Below are 14,978 nucleotides of genomic sequence, written 5' to 3'. Positions count from 1 at the left end.
CTCTCATTCCCAGTGCAACGTGGTGGACCTGTTGGCAAAGGACGGCTGCATGTCCAGGGAGCAGCTGGGCAGTCCCGTGCTCACAGACAAAGAGGGTACGGCCGGGGCTGGCTTGGGGAGAGGATCCCATGGGTGTGAAGGGGACAGCGGGGAGGGCAGGGCACCCACGAGGTGCTGGGTTTTCCCCACCCGTGTCCCCCCCACTGCCCCCACCCCAGCTCACGCTGCTCTCTCCTGCCACCCCTGCTGCCTGACAGGGCCAGCACAGCACCAGCCCGGGCTGCACAAGGCAGCGGAGAGCAAGAGCGACTCGTCCGACTGCCACCTCCCTCACGCACCAAGGCCCCCGCGGGACAGACCCAGGAGCCGGGCAGCTGGGCAGGGACAGCTGCTCTCCAGAAAGTGATTTCTTATTTGACTAATAAAAAGCCTTTCACCTTATTTTCTGTTGGGTTTTTTCCCCTTTCTTTTGGGCCATGAACGGCGGTCACAGGGACAGAGGGGACATCACCTCGACAAATCACAGCCCCCAGTTCCGCTCTCCCCCCTCAGAGCCCAGTGGGAAATACAGCAGGCAGTGGGCTTGTGGGCTCCTGTCGACTCTGCGCGGGAGTTCTGCTCTGGGCTTCCCTGGGATGGTGACGCAGCTTTCTGCCATTGAGAGCCACGATGCAGATTTCAAGCGCTGTAATGGAACGGGGCTGGCTGCAGTGCTGCGCCTGCAAGTGAGCGCCTCCCACGCACAGGAACACCAGGAGCGACACAACACACTCCCTTTTACGTGGCACGGTGATTTATGATCAAAGCGCAACAAATTGCTGCTCCTGAGCACTGCAGCACAGTTTGCACGTGCAAACCTAGAGGTGCCCAGGCAGTTCATCGTGCTGGCCCCGTTCTTCTTCCAGATGCACCAGGAAGGGACGCCTCAGCCCTAACAAGAGGCAGCAGCCACCAGCTGTGCATTAACTGTGGGCAACGTTGAGAGAGCCACCCCCACTCTTGTAGAAGCCGACACACGCACCGCGGGCATCTTACGGACGCGCATTTAGCCCAGAGTGCTTCCAGGGTGTTCGGGGACAGCAGTTCAGTGTTCAGCTACAGCAGAGCAGAGCGGGAAGAAAAGCAGAGCCAAGTATCAGCTGCTCATTCCCACGAAGGCCTGGGTCGCTACACACTCCTTGGTAAATTCCTGTGCGAGACACTGAAGCTCGTACAGAAGCTCTGCAGTCACAGCCAAAATTGTCACTTTTCTGAAAAGCCCTTACCTCCTGTTTGTGTGACTTAAAGATCCATTTCTTTCTCGACTATATAGCCAGAAAGCAGGGGAAAGAGGAGGTGAGGTATTGATTTCAAAGGTGTGCAAAAGCATTTCTTTGTCAGCGATGGAATAAAAGGACACGGTCTTCTTTTGTAGCTCCAGCAAAACTCCAACCTTCAACGGTTTATCCTTGCATAATAATGTTTCTCGGTCTCTGTGCCACGCTGACAGCTGCTCTTTGGGACCTACCCATTCTGCACACCAGGAATGCTCCCTTCTTCCTAATTTGTCCCTTTTTCCAAGAAGTTCATGAGCAACTCCAACAGCCCACCCATCGCTGGCCTTGGTAATTACTTCCCAGTAGCGGCACCCCACAGAGAAGCTCTGGGAACACGTCACTGGGCTGATGCAGAATCTGTTGGCCGATGGCTTTAATAACAGTGGATGTGCATCCCTACTCAAAACAGAAAGAAAACCAACAGCCACACAATAAACTTTCACCAAAGTTCGATCCTGCACATCAGCAGAAATCCTCAACCAAGCACCAATGACTGCATCCTGAGCACACGGAAACATGTAACAGGCACAACTGAGGAAACAGCCATGACAGACTCACGCGCTCCAGCGTGAAGGGGAAGGTACTTGCTGCCTTACAGGACGGATCTTATTCCTAACCACAGTCTTACTAAAAAACTTGCCAATAATAAATGGGACGCTTCCCTCAACAGAACTGACATAGCCATCCGTTCACCGGGACACGTTCTTGCACGTTTGATCAGCAAAAACATTTCTTCTATGTTTTCAGCTACAGCTGTAGTACTCTGTGTTGACTCTAAAAATAGTTCTGTGAAAATGATACAGAATTCAGACAATACACGGAGTCATTACGGCTTCACACAGCAAAGATCAGCGAGGTGCGGGAACTGCCCATACACCAAGGCAGACGCTGCAGCCAGCTCAAGCCAAAGCGCGGCTCCTGTCCCTCCATCCAACAGGTTTCTGATCCTTTTTCTCTCGCATGTGCAGTCAGGTATAGTATCGCATTATGCTGCACTACCTGATGAATTCAAGGTGACTTCACTGTGTTTCTCCACTTCGGGTAAACAGCCGGATCTCCTGCTGACGTTTGTAAGTAGAGTTTTCTTCAGCAAATCCCGTGTCTCGTAGTCCCTTGAGTATTGTGACTGAAGAGTCCCGCTGGCTTGCATCCTTACACTGCGAAAGCTGGCTTGAAATCATGGCTTCTGGATTTTTAGCAGCAGATGCTGGAGGTCATGAGCAGACACTTAATGAGCAGACACTTGTCTCCTGGGGCAAGTCTGGAGGTTGCACTGGAGGTGAAAAAATTAAAGCCTTAAGGCACTTCTTCAAAGCGTAAATAGGAAGTCATAGTTATTAGTGTCAAATTCTGCAACTTTCTATATTCTGCGAGTCCTAACACCAGATCCTGCAGAAACAATCACTATTTTTAGTATAAAAACGTGGGACGCCAGAGGGGTTAAACTTTGGGGCAGAGCCACTAAGGCGGACAAGGTTGCTGCTGAATTATTAACCCCTGGGCGGCAAATTCTAGAGATGTTACGGAAACGGGAGGATATCAGATAAGCTGCAAGCAATAAGATGCCGCTCCGTTTCGGGCAACCGCCGCAACTCCTAATTTTCAAGCGGACGATTGTCGCCCGGTCTTGCCGAGATCAGAACAAGGCGAAGGGAAAGGAGGCACTCAAGTTCACTCTACCCTATTCTGTAATAGCCCTGAGGATGATCCTGGGGACCCCTTTGATCCTGGTCCAATAAATCCAGAGACTGAACCTGATTTCTATCCACCTTTAACCCCAATTAAAGCTATTCCTGCATCTGCTCCAATTGCGGAGGACATTTTTACAGCAACAGCGACGAAAGTCGCTATCGCGCTCCTCCGTTCTTAACCCTTCTCCATTTGCGCCAGGTACCGCATCTGTTCCCCCTTATCAACCGCTTATACGTGCGCAGCCGGAATCGGGGTATTGCGGTGTATTGTCAGAATGTCAGCAGAGAAGGACGGAGCCGGAGCCGTTTCGCTCCTGCCACCGCCCGCCTGGCCCCCTCCCCTCCCCAGCCGTCTCCCTGAGATAGAAGTGTTGTTTTTGTATGTCTGCTGTGTGAGTGTGTGTGGGCGCCAGCTTCTACCTGCTGATCATCATCTGTGCTACTGTTTGGTTTTTGTTGTGTGCAGTGTCGTTAGGTGACTCCCCTGGAGCAGGTGTTCTGCCCGGTGTGGTCCTGTTCTCGTACGCGACTGGGGCTGACACTCCGTCAAGTGAAGAAGTTTGTATATACACAATGTGTAGATGTAAGGTGAGTGCGCCCCAGGTAGATAGACCAGGAGGGGCCGTAGAACCGATGAAAGTCCTGAAATATTGGGGGAGTTTTCATCAGCCGACACGCTTACGCTCGTGGGAACGGCTCGCCCGTTCAGGGCGTATCGCTGGTTGTTTGTTGTTTGCCTATAAGCTCATGGTCGATCGGGAAAAGGAGTTGAGCCAAAATCTCTAGGATGCTCTGTAGGAAAATGAGGAACTTAAGGGTGAGCCCTAGTTGCAAAGGCAGACTGTTACGTCAGTTGTAAGTGATGAAGAAAAAAAAAAAAAAAAAGAAAAACAGAAAAAAAAGAAAAAAGGAAAAAAAAAGAAAAACAGAAAAAAAAAGAAAAAAGAAAAGAAAACCCAAACAGGTATAATTAGACGGGAAATGTGCCACGTTAGCACAAAAGTATGCCATGCGCGCTACAAGAAAACAGCAGAGAAAGAGAAATAGGACACTAGATTCAAAGCAGTACCATAGAGAGATGTTTTTGGGTTTTTCCTATATGTGTATATGGTATTGCATGCCTTGGTGAATTACTCTGTGTTATATCCTGCGAGACTAAATGGACCCCAGCACCCCCCTGCACACTACCTTGCGGCTCCAGGATAGCCCAATTGGTGTATTTTGATGCCTGTCCCCCGAAAGCTGTTCAAACACAAAGGGGGAACGGAGGCTTTGTCTCAGCCGGGAGCCCACAGATACTAGGGACGCAATCCGTCAGTGCTGGCCGACCATTGATGCAGTGCACATTGACGATGCGAGGAAAAGGTCCTGTTTGCGTGAGCGGTATTCTGGACACCGGAGCAGATGTCAGAGTCATCTCTGAAGACAGATGGCCTGTGAACTGGCCGTTAGTACAAGTGGGGGAGGCATTAATGGGCATTGGCGGGAATGCTTTGCCTTTACAGAGCAAACACCTAATTCAGACCCAGGGGCCCGAGAATCGTGCTGCCTCATTCACGGAATCACGGAATCACAGAATCTTCAGAGTTGGAAGGGACCTCTAGAGATCATCTAGTCCAACTCCCCTGCTAGAGCAGGATTGCCTACAGCACATCCCTCAGGGCTGCATCCAGGCGGGTCTTGAAAATCTGCAGAGAAGGGGACTCCACAACCTCCCTGGGCAGCCTGTTCCAGTGCTCTGTCACCCTCACTGTAAAGAAGTTTTTCCGTGTATTTGAACGGAACTTCCTATGTTCTAGCTTGTGCCCTTGCCCCTTGTCCTGTCGCTGGGAACCATTGAAAAGAGCCTGGCTCCGTCCTCCTTAAACCCACCCTTTAGGTACTTGTAAACGTTAATCAGGTCCCCCCTCAACCTTCTCTTCTCCAGGCTAAAGAGTCCCAGCTCTTTCAGCCTTTCCTCATAAGGGAGGTGCTCCAGTCCCATAATCATCTTGGTTGCCCTACGCTGGACTCGCTCCAGTAGTGCCCTGTCCCTCTTGAACTGGGGAGCCCAAAACTGGACGCAGTACTCCAGTTGTGGCCTCACCAGTGCAGAGTAGAGGGGGAGAATGACCTCCCTCGACCTACTGGCCACAGTCTTCCCTATGCAGCCCAGGATGCCATTGGCCTTCTTGGCGACAAGGGCACACTGCTGGCTCATGGATAATTTGCTGTCTACCAGGACCCCCAGGTCCTTCTCCTCAGAGCTGCTTCCCAGCATGTCCGCCCCTAACCTATACTGGTGTTTGGCATTCTTCCTTCCCAGGTGCAGGACCCTGCACTTCTCCATTCCGTCCTTTTGTGTTAACTACGCCAATTACTTTATGGGGCGGAGACTGTATGAGCCACTGGGGAATACAGATTGGGTCAAATTTGTCTTAGGGGCCACTGTGGCGCAAGCCACCTTAAAGTTAACCTGGAAATCTAATAACCCCGTTTGGGTGGAACAGTGGCCCTTGTCACGTGAAAAGTTGCGCCGCCTTCATCAGCCAGTTGAAGAACAGCTCCGAGAAGACCATATAGTCCCAACGACCAGTCCGTGGAATTCGCCTGTGTTTGTAATCCAGAAAAAAAGGGGCAAATGGCGACTTTTACATGATCTAAGAAAAATTAATGCTGCAATGGAAGATATGGGTACTCTACAACCTGGCATGCCTTCACCCACTATGGTCCCCCGAAATTGGAAGATTGTTTTTTCATAATCCCGTTGCATCCTGAGGATGCCCCCAAATTTGCATTTTCTGTGCCATCTATCAAGGTAAGTGAACCTTGTGAACGCTGTCATTGGACAGTTCTCCCACAGGGGATGGAAAATATCCCCACAACGTGCCAGTGGTTTGCAGCAAAGGCCCTATCTCCCGTTCGGCAAAGGTTTGCTGATGCTATAAGATACCGTTATATGGACGATATCCTTGTGTCAGCAGAGTCACGAGAGACTGTGCAAGCAGCTCTGCAGTTTACATATCGTCAAGTAAAACTTGCCGGGTTACAAATTGCGCCTGAAAAAGTACACCAGAAGGAGCCGTGGCAGTACTTGGGATGGAGGAGCACAGAACAAAAAATTATCCCGCAACAAGTGAAAATTCAAGCAGATATTAAAACCCTTAATGATGTACAGAAGCTCTTAGGGGCCATTAATTGGGTTCGTCCACTATTGGGGGTACCAAGTCACGAGTTAAGTCCATTATTTTCTTTGTTAACAGGGACCTCAGATCTTTTGTCACCTAGGAGTCTAACCCCAGAAGCGCAGTCGGCCTTGGCAAAGGTTTCTAAAGCATTAGCCTCACGTCAAGCGGATCGCGTGTGTCCGAGCCTACCTTTCCAAATGGTGATATTAAATCCCGCTGTGCAACCGTATGCATTAACGTATCAGTGGGATGAGACTCGTTCTGACCCTTTGATCATTATTGAATGGGTCTTCCTTTCTCAGCAGCTGTATAAGACAGTGGTAACTCGCCCAGAATGCTTTGCTATGTTGATCACAAAAGGAAGACAACGGCTTATGCTATTAGCTGGGCAGGAGTCTTCCCGTATTATCTTACCAATAGCCACGCAAGTGCTGCAATGGCTTCTACAAACCTCAGTGATGTTTCAAACAGCGACTATTGACCACCCGGGACAAACAGATATTCATAGCCCTAGCCATAGACTCTTACAAAAAGATTTTATTTTGTATGTAGCCCCGAAAGTGAGTCATGTGCCTTTACAAGCTTTGACTGTCTTTACTGATGGTTCTGGACGAACCGGCCGCTCAGTCGTAGGAAGGCAAGACCCGCAGAGTAAATTGTGGGATTCTGATGTACGCCGAACTAGCGGGTCCCCACAAATCGTAGAGCTCGCCGCTGCTGTACGAGTGTTCCAGAAATGGGACGCTCCTGTCACTATAATAACTGATTCTGCCTCTGTTGTGGGACTTGTACCCCGCATAGAAAATGCTTGTTTAAGGGAAGTCTCCAACCCCTTACTTCTTACTCTACTGTCAACGCTTTTGCATTTGCTGAACAACAGACAGCATCCTTATTTGATCATGCACATCAGAGCTCACACCGCCCTTCCAGGGCCCCTAGTGGAAGGCAATGGACGAGCTGATGCATTAACTCTCACAGCTCAAGTAGTGCCCCAGGTAATAGAGCAAGCCCGAATCTCTCATGCATTTTTCCATCAGAATGCAAAAGCGTTGCAAAAAACCTTTTCCTGGATGCCCTGGCAGGCAAGAAATGTCGTTGCTGCCTGTCCAGATTGCCAGCAGTTATACACAAGTTCATCACCCTTTGGCGTTAACCCGCGAGGCCTTACTGCTCTTGAGCTGTGGCAAACTGATGTAACTCACTTTTCCGAATTTGGACGCCTTAAATACATCCATGTTTCTATAGATACCTTCTCCGGAGCCATACATGCCACTTGTCCTACTGGTGAAAAAGCTCGCGTTGTTATCAAACGTTTTACTCTAGCTTTTGCTCTAGGTGTCACCCATACGGTTAAGACGGCTAATGGCCCAGCTTACATCTCCCTCCGCCTTCAAAAATTCTTTCAAGATTGGGGGGTCAAGCACCTTACGGGCATTCCGCACTCCCCTACCGGCCGAGGCATTGTAGAACGATCGCATAGTTCGTTAAAAGGCATGTTGTTGCGCCAAAAAGGGGGAGTTGAGTCTCTCTCACCACAGGAAGGCTTGGCTAAGGCATTGTATGTACTCAATTTTTTCAATTTATCTGACAGTGCCGAGTCAACCATTAGCCGACATTATTCATCTTTGCGAGTGGACAAACACAATAGCGAGGGTAAAGCTCAAGTGCTAGTACATAATTTAGAATGAGGAATTATGGAGGGTCCATAGCAGTTGATAACGTGGGGGAGAGGCTATGCTTGTGTCTCCACAGGAACGGGACCTCGGTGGGTTCCAGCCCGGTGTGTGCGCCCTTACAGGCAACAGCAAAGCCAAAAGGATTGAATGCGTCTGCTATCCTGGTTCGGTCTACGGAGTCCCAACGAGCAGGCATGGACGCAGTTGTGGAAGGTCAAAGCACAGTGAGAAGACTGTACCAGGAAGAACAGGGAGTCCGCATGTGCTCTTGAGAACAAGGACTCTCTTGCTGCCAAGGATAAGTTTAGCAATGCTACTGGTACAGCTATTTCTGAGTTATTGCTGATGGAGATAGTAGTCGACATGCGACGCTGCAAAACAGAGCTGCTATTGACTTTTTGCTTTCAGCTCACAGACATGGTTGTCAAGATTTTAAAGGACTGTGTTGTATGAATCTAAGTGACCACTCCAAATCCATCCATGCCCAGTTGCAAGAACGGCACTGACCCAACCAGCAACTTGTGGAGACCACTGGGTGCAATCTTTTTTGGATGGACTTGGGGGTGGGGTTGGTTGAAGCAAATTATACTCGTTTGCCTGTGTGGAAGGAATTTGTCTGTTATGTTTAGTACGCTGTTTGCCGTGTTTAATAAGCATTATACGATCAGTTGTAGATGCCGCTTTGCATCGTACCCTGGTACGAGTTGTAGAATATGTTGCTGTAAAAACTGCTGTTGCGTGAAAAGGGGCAAAGCGGTTTTAGCAGAAGATAAACCCCCTTGCGTTCTAACACTCCTCACCGAGGTGGGAGGCTAGGTGCGGCTAGGTTTAAATTCTGAGTGATGCCCAATTCAGCACTATCAGTCCAATCGCGTTTAATATGTATTAAACTATTACGATTTGGATACACTAATAGTGGACTGCACCTTCAGTCTAGTCGTGCTCATGAACTAGCACGGCCACTCTCGAGTCTTTGGTCGCGTTCAGTGAGAAACCAAAACGACTAGCTACTTAAAAAAGTGCAGTTTATTTAAACAACAGATATACAGGTTCTTAGGATTGCCGGTGATAAATACACTGTCTGCAAAGCACGTGCAAATGAAAGTATTGTTACATATACAAAACGCGCGACAAAGTTATAAACGATACAGCCTGGCTCTAAATGTAGAAAAAGAGAGTCTCTAGAGAAATTTCTAAGTTTCCCGAGGAAGCACTCAGTATAATCTAAGTCTTACCCAAAGGCGTCCCTATGGGGGGGAAGAGAGGCTCAGCCCGTCGACTGATCCCAGAAGTCAGTGATGTAATTCTTTATGATGGTGTCTTCCCTGGGTATCCCCCCTCTCTTGGGCTATTTTTATACTATTTGTTATCTTCAAGGTGGAGTTTGAGTGACTTCAGTCATACATACTTTTATCATGATTGGTGTAAATTTCTCTCGCTTCACAATTAAAGGTATAGTTTACGAGAAATTCAGGGCGCAGACTCAAGAAGGAGTGGTTGCACCTTGGAGGCGGGTAGCCTTCGGGATGGAGGTGTGTTTTGGTATTATAATGACATTATAATGAGCAAAGTTCGCACAAAGGACAGCATTTCATCAAAATTTGACAAAATGTTGGCTCTGGGCATCTAGTGGGCAGCTAACTGGCAGCTTATCTGTTTCATGGTATCATCCCATTCCTGTATCCGCTATACATCATAAGGTAAAGCCAGGGATAATTGCATCCCATCCCGTACCTCATGTAGCTTACCAGGGAACCACAGATGTTGTGTGCTTCATGCCAGCTGCGGCTATTTTCTACCTCAGAAGCCTCTTGATTTTATACTTTTCCTTAATGTGTGAACAATGCTGTACTTTTGTATTTTTTAGCCAATTTAGTATTTATTCCACAACTGCGTGTGTATCCATGAGAACCTGACCTTCACAGAAGAAGATAACAAGAAGGGATTACAACAATGTGGTCACGTATCAGACAGCCGCCGTTAGCAAAGCCGGATCACGAGTCTGGTGGGACTCGCTGCATGCGCTGGCCACACGTGCAGCGACTCTAGCCTGTACTTCTCCACTCAATCCGGTGCAGGATATAAGGGGTCTGTCTCGGGCCGGAGAGAGGGAGAGAGAAATGAGCGCACTTTGAAGATACAGGGGACGCCCTGGAGCGCTGTCTCTGTCCGCCCCGCCCCCCCTCCCATAAGTTCTATGTTCATTAACCCCAACAGCTCAGAAGGCGTTACAGCACGTTGCAGGTAAGATATAGTCTACTACTGCTGCAAGACACGTTGAACACCTTCCTACAAGAATTTCAACCTTACGCCCTGGTAGGACAGTGGGATGATGCACTCGCAAAGAGCCCGACTGCATTAGAGTGGGTAGTTTTGCCACTTACCTTTTCCAAAACAGTAACTATGATGACTGAAATGTTACCACGATTGTTTTCCCAGGGTCGTTTGTGCTGTCAGCAGCTTTCTGGAATGGATCCAAGCCACATACATGTCCCTGTCAAAAAGGACGACCTTGACCCTTGGTTATCACAAAGTCTTAACCTACAGATTGCCTCAGTAGATTATATTGGGCAAATAAATTATTCTCTCCCCTGCCTTTAGAGCCACAGGAGGTTGGTATTCTAGGCTAAATTCAGATGGATGCTCGTAAGTGTTTTAACTTTGCCAAATGCTCTCGAAACGCAACATATCTCCAAAAGGTCACCCCTCTTGATTACCGGGTACACTTTTGGCAGCCACCTGTGGTTGCCATTTCTTCTTTCTCTGCTCTCGGTGTGGCTTCTGCAAAAGCGCTAACGCTCTTAAAAAAAGCTAGGTTGTTGGCTTGTGGAACAAAGTAAGGCTACTTCAGTAGCTCTTCCTGGCCTTTTATTAGATGTAGATTCAGTACGCCATGCAACTCTGTAAAATAGAGCAGCCGTCAATTTTCTGTTATTAGCGCATGGCCATGGATGTGAAGATTTTGATGGCACGTGCTGTATGAATTTATCAGACCACTCTGAATCAATCCATAAAAGTATACAACAGTTAGAGCAAAATGTGCAGAAATTACGAATGGGGGGAAGTTGGGGATGGCTGGATAACCTTTTTAACAGTTGGGGCTTAACTGGGTGGTTGCAATCAGCTCTAAAATTCTTGCTTTTTTGTATAAGCATATTCTTGTGCATTATGCTTTGTATTCCCTGTGTGCTACGGTGTGCGCAGCGTCTTACAGATAAAACCTTGGCCACTGTTTTTGTAGTAAATGAAGAAGGGGGAATTGTGGATGCCGAAGGACGTGCGGACGCAGCACCTGGAACGAGCCCTGGAGTTCTCATGGCTCTCCCTGGCGGCAAAGCGTGGGATAAGTAAACAATCCCTAGCTACACAGCACCTGGGCCATAGAATCATAGAATCATTTAGGTTGGAAAAGACCCTTGGGATCATTGAGTCCGAGCATCGGCTCCACTCTACGAAGTTCTCCCTTACTCCCTTAACACCACATCTAAACGAGTCTTAAACACATTCAGGGATGGTGACTCAGCCCTTCATGCGGTTCTCATCCTCCTTGTTTGGTTTAGTTGTGTTTTAATGTTGCAGACTTAGAGGGGCGATTTGGTGTGCTGTCTCCATTTGGAAGGGAAAGTGATTTTCAGATTTTCAGATGCGATGCATTTAACAGGACACAAATGTCCTCAGCTGCAGGGACCCAGGTGCCTCTTGCCAGTGCAGATGCCCTGAGACCCTCTGCCCAGCCTCCCTGTGCAGCTGCTGGGGGCTCTGGTGTCCCTCAGCTCTCATGTGCTGGCTGCCAGTCCCAGGCAAAGGCATCAGGTAACTGGGGTGTCGAGCAACTGAGGTCTGCCTGAGAAGCTGAGGAATTGTTTTCCACATTTAAAAAAATACGAGCACGTTTTCAGCAGCAGAGATGAATGAATACATTTCATAAAATGAAGATGCCCAGGAGCTGTAACGTTCAACTACAGACTTCAGTGGGAAAAGGTTAGATTTTAACATTGAGATGTTAAAATCATGGCCAGGTGGCCACGGAGAGAAATGGCGGGGTTGGGGCGGTGAGGAGGAACTGTCTATACGGTGTTTGCCATCGAGGAGACTGCTTTTCCGACATGCCCAGAGCTCCTTAGGAGGCACCCTGGATGAATATCAGCCGAAGATTGTTGGTAACAGTTATTCTGTCGGCTGGAAAAAAACTGACAAAAGAAACCAAAAATCTCAAAAAGTCCTTTCCCTTTAGATGCTCATTGAAATCTCCCTCTTTAAAGTCCTGAAACCTCTCCAAACGGCTGTACAAGACTTGAAGACTTGAAGAATCTTATGGGGAAAGGCATGGCTCATCAGAGCTTTTTGCATTTTAACGACCCTGTGATGTATTTGGTGCTGACTCCCATGGACCTCAGTTACCGTGAGGAGAGTGATCAAACCACTTGAGAAGTTAAAGTCAGAAGTTCAAGTCAGATGGCTCTGATGCTGAGTCAACCTCTGATGTGTTCTATCAAGGAAAGGTCCATTTTAATGACATCAGAAGCACCCACACAAACCATACACCGGCTCCTTGCCTAAAAGTTACACAGGCAGTGGGGAAATCACAGGCCATGTACCTGCTCCTGCCCTACCAGGTACGCGGGCAGCAGTGACTTCACCAGCACCTACACAACCCATGGGCCTCTTGCTGGCCTGTCAGCTGAACGGTCACAGGTGACCTTGCAAACACCTACACAAGATGGGTGCCCAGTCCTGGCCTCCCAGATTCTCAGGCACCTGGGACCTCAAAACACCCAACACAAGACATGTTTCTCCTGGGCTCCTCAGGCACCAGTGACATCGCAAAGACATCCACAAGCCAGGTGACAGCTCCTGGCCTGGCATCTGCGCAGGGACCAGTGACCTCACAAGCACCTACATGAGCTGTGCACCTGGTCCTGCCTTATCAGCTACTCAGCCAAGAGTGACATCACAAGTACAAACCTGAGCCACATGTCTCCTATCAGCTACAGCAGCACCAGTGACCTCACCAGCCCCTGCAGGAGCCCTGGCCTTGCTCCTGGTCTATCCGCTACTCAGGCACCAGAGACCTGACCACCCCGTCTCCCCGTGCTTGCTGTCTGCTCACCTCTGAGATACGACTCCTCACAAGCTCCTACACACACCAGAAGCCTCCTCTCGGCCTGTTGGCTACTCAGGCAGCAGCTCCTCACAAGCACATACCAACCTATTTGCTGCGTGCTCGTCTTTTGGGGGGACCCAAGCCAGTACTGACCCCCCTCTCCGTCACTTGCTCGCCCCTCCTAGAAGGGGGCCGTAGCCCCTGGGCACGTTCCAGCGTGTCCGTGCCCCACCACCTTTCGGGCACCCCTCCGCCCTCTTGAATTCCCCCCAGCCCACCCTGTCAGGGCTTGTTCTGCAGCCTGGTAAAGTGGGGGACCCCCACCCGGCCTTTTCCTTCTGCTTCCGTTCACATTTAAACTGTAATTCTTCACTACACTAAATCTTATTGAAGGGGGATTTACTCAATTCAAATGTATAGCTCCAATTCAAATTTATAGTTATTTAAACTTTGGAAACAAAAATTATTAATTTAATTTCTATATGTTTATTAATGTTTACCATTGTAGAAATCTATACACATACACATAAGTATATATATAAAAATAGTGTGTGTAGTATTAAAAAAAATAAATTCATTAGTAGAATGATACACTTCCTTTCCTAGATATATACAATATATGATTATATTGTCTAGAAATATTCTATTTTTATATCCAAACGAGGCAGGCAGCTCATCCCATAGGCTGCCTGAGAACACGCGGGTGTGACGGTGTCAAGAACTGGCCGTTAGCCAATCACGGAGCTGTGTGATCTTTAACCAAACGGCAGCTCCCTGCCAGGGAATGGCGGCATCTCGGCATAAAATGGTGGACAAACCAAAATGGCGACCCCGTGCATGGAGGGGAAGGGCCTTCCGGGTCCCATGCACTTCCGGGTCTATCCAGCCAGGGTGGCCGGTGCTGGCAGCCAATCAGAAGAGAGCAGAGGCCCGGTAGAGGAGAGGGGGCGGGACTTCCGCCGGAAGCTGGTGGGCGGGGCAGCTGTCAGGCCGAGTGGCCATAAAGAAGAAGGTGCAGGGCCCCAAACCTGAGGGCAAAGGCTCAGGGAGGCAGCGATGGGAGCCAAAGGTGGTCAGTCACGCTGAGGGATGGAGGCGTGTGAGAGGTGGAGTGTTTATTCCAGCAAGGTCATCTGAGCGGGGACCTTGTTAATGGGGAAACGGGGAGAAAAAAGGGAGAAAAACCAGAAGCAGAATGCACTGAGCCACAAACTTGAGCAAAGAACCATGGAGTCCATGACAAGAAAGAACTTTTGCCAGTCCCAGGAATTGGTGGGCCATCAAGAAAGTCCAGGTGGCACCTCCAGGAAGATCAAGTGTCCGTTTGAAATGAGAACGTTGTGACTCAGAGGGAGCCTGGTCTGGGAGGGATGCGGGAATGACTAGAGCTGTGCAAACCCCTGAGGGACATGCAGCGGAAGGGGGAGCAGGGAGGAACCAAGAGGGAGGAGGCAGAAGACGGTATAAAAGAGGCCAGTTGCATGTCCGACTGGATTGACCGGGGGAAGGGGATGGAGATTTTAGGAAGAGAGAAGGGCCAGGGGCTGCTGGTGTGTTCGGAACCCACAGGGAAACAGCTGTGAAATGCTTCATAGGATTTTGGATGTGTTCCTCTAAAGAAGTTGTCCTGGTCAATGGCCCAGCTGAAGTGCCTCTGTACCAATGCACGCAGCCTGGGGAACAAAGAGGAGGAGCTGAGCACCCTTGTGCAGCTGGAATCCTCATGGCTGGGGTTTGCTCCAGGCCACCTGACCAAGAGGAGCCTTTTGACGAAGCGTTCTTACTTCTCCTACAGGAAGCACCACAGACACTCCGATCCTCCTGGGGGACTCCAGTCACCCTGACAGCTGCTGGAAGAGCATCCCAGCAAGCTGTAAGCAGTGCAGGAGACACATGGAGTGTGTTGACGAAGGGCTTGAGAGCAGCCCTGCAGAGAAGGGCTTGAGGATACTGGGGTTTGAGTAACTGAACATGAGCTGGCAATCATAGAGTCATAGAATCATTTAGGTTGGAAAAGACCCTTG

The sequence above is a fragment of the Larus michahellis genome, chromosome 17, assembly GCF_964199755.1.
Source record: "Larus michahellis chromosome 17, bLarMic1.1, whole genome shotgun sequence".
Lineage (NCBI taxonomy): Eukaryota > Metazoa > Chordata > Aves > Charadriiformes > Laridae > Larus > Larus michahellis.
The sequence above is the reverse complement of the archived record's forward strand: the minus strand, read 5'-3'. Positions refer to the sequence as shown.